Genomic DNA, 2394 nt, shown 5'->3' with positions numbered 1-2394 from the left:
TGAATCACCTAAACTTCAAGTCTATCAATAATCTCAAGAAGCAGAACATAGTTGATCGTTTGTCTGATATGAATTTTGTTAAGAATCATGTTTGTTCTATATGTCAACTTGGTAAACAAGTAAGATCTATCTTCAAGAATAAAGGTAGTAAATCAACTTCAAGATGTTTGGAATTATTGCATATGGACTTGTTTGGTCCAATCTCTATCATGAGCTTAGGGGGAATGAGATATACTCTTGTTGTTGTCGATGACTTTTCTAGATTTACTTGGGTAATATTTCTTGCTGGAAAATATCAAACCAGTAGCCTACTGATCAAGCTTCTGAAAAAGATTCAAAATGAAAAATCAGTTTCTGTCATTAAAATCAGAAGTGATCGGGGCACTGAATTTACTAACAAAATTCTTGAGTTATATTTGGATGAACATGGAATTCATCATGAATATTCAGCTGCCATAACTCCTCAACAGAATGGAGTAGCTGAGAGGAGAAACAGAACTCTTAAAGAAGCTGTTAGAACAATGCTAGCATATGCAGACATCTCTCAGCGCTTCTGAGCAGAAGCAATCAACAGAGCATGCTACACACAAAACAGAACCATGATCAACATAAGGCTTAATCAGACTCCATATGAGATATGGAAAGAGAGTAAGCCAAATGTTTCATTTTTTCATGTGTTTGGTTGTAATTGCTTTGTGCACAATAATGGTAAAAATTATTTGTCTGCATTTGATTCAAAATCAGACGCTGGAATTTTTCTGGGATATTCAACAGTAAGCAAGCATTTTGAGTTTTTAATAACAGAACTCTTAATGTTGAAGAATATGTTCATGTTGTCTTTGATGAAGATAGCAATGCTCCTGAAATTTCTAACGTGTCAAATTTGAGTAACAGATTAGACATGATTCATCTGGAACTGGATAGTGAAGATGATGCAGAACCCAATGTCAAAGATGCTCAAAATCCAGATCCAGACACTCCTCTGGTAGAACCAGTTATTCAGACATAGGATTTACCAGAACCAGAAGCAGACATTCAAGAACCTGCTACTGTCTTACCGAAGCTTAATCCAAATCCTTCAAATCAGGAAGAAATCCCTCTAAACCCTTTTATTTGGAGAAAATCTCACCCTCAATCTTTGGTTATTGGAAATCCTGCAGCTCCAGTGAGAACCAGAAGACAAATGCTAAATGAATATATGCATGTTGCTTTTACTTCTCAAGATGAACCTTAAAAGATTGAAGAAGCTCTTCTGGATCCCAGTTGATAGAAGCTATGCAAGAAGAGCTGAATCAATTCAAAAGAAATGAAATGTGGTGTCTGGTACCTAGACCAGCTCATCAAGCAGTTATTGGAACTCGATGGATATTTAGAAACAAACTAAATGAAGAAGGTACTATTGTCAGAAATAAAGCAAGACTGGTGGCTCACGGTTTCAGACAAGAAGTAGGAATAGATTATGAAGAGACCTATGCACCAGTAGCAAGGCTTAAAGCAATCAGAATATTTTTAGCCTTTGCTGCTTTCAAGAACTTCAAAGTTTATCAGATGGATGTGAAGAGTGCCTTCCTAAATGGTCTACTGCAAGAGGAAGTTTACGTTGAATAATCTCCTGGTTTTATTGATCACTTATTACCACATCATGTCTTTAAATTTCACAAAGCCTTGTATGGTCTGAAACAGACACCTAGAGCATGGTACAACACACTCTCACAGTTTCTTGTCAATCATGATTTTAAAATCGGCATAGTAGATAAGACTTTATTTACTTTAGTAAAGAATAAGCACATTCTATTAGTTCAAATTTATGTTGATGACGTTATCTTTGGGTCAAATAACCCCAAATTGTGTGAAAAGTTTGCTAAGATTATGCAGGAACAATTCAAAATGAGAATGATGGGAGAATTAACATTCTTCCTAAGACTGCAGATCAAGCAACTCATTACATGAATCTTCATAAATCAGGCTAAGTACACTAAGGAACTACTGAAAAAGTTTGGAATAGAAACATGCTCTGCTGCTTCCACTCCAATGAGCTCATATACTAAACTTGATAAAGATGAAGACGGAATTTCAGTAGAGGTAACTCAGTATCGTGGTCTTATTGGTTTTTTGTTATATCTTACTGCCAGTAGATGATGAAACTTAAAATTAATAATTTATTATATGTTAAAACCTATATTTTAAAATTTAAGTTTCATTAAAATTATAAAATTATGTTATTTTAGTAATATGTGTTTATATTTAAATGTCTTACTAAATATGTTTTATTTTCAGGTTTTCTACGTGTTGGTAAAATAATGATAACTCAAGCTAGAAAATTCAAATGGAGGTGATTCAAATATTTTCGAAATCCTTGAGAAATTATCTACAACTTTGCAGAAGATATGATTG

This window comes from Primulina huaijiensis, chromosome 18 (genome assembly GCF_012295235.1).
Source record: "Primulina huaijiensis isolate GDHJ02 chromosome 18, ASM1229523v2, whole genome shotgun sequence".
NCBI classification, from domain to species: Eukaryota; Viridiplantae; Streptophyta; class Magnoliopsida; order Lamiales; family Gesneriaceae; genus Primulina; species Primulina huaijiensis.
This window is presented reverse-complemented; position numbering follows the sequence as displayed.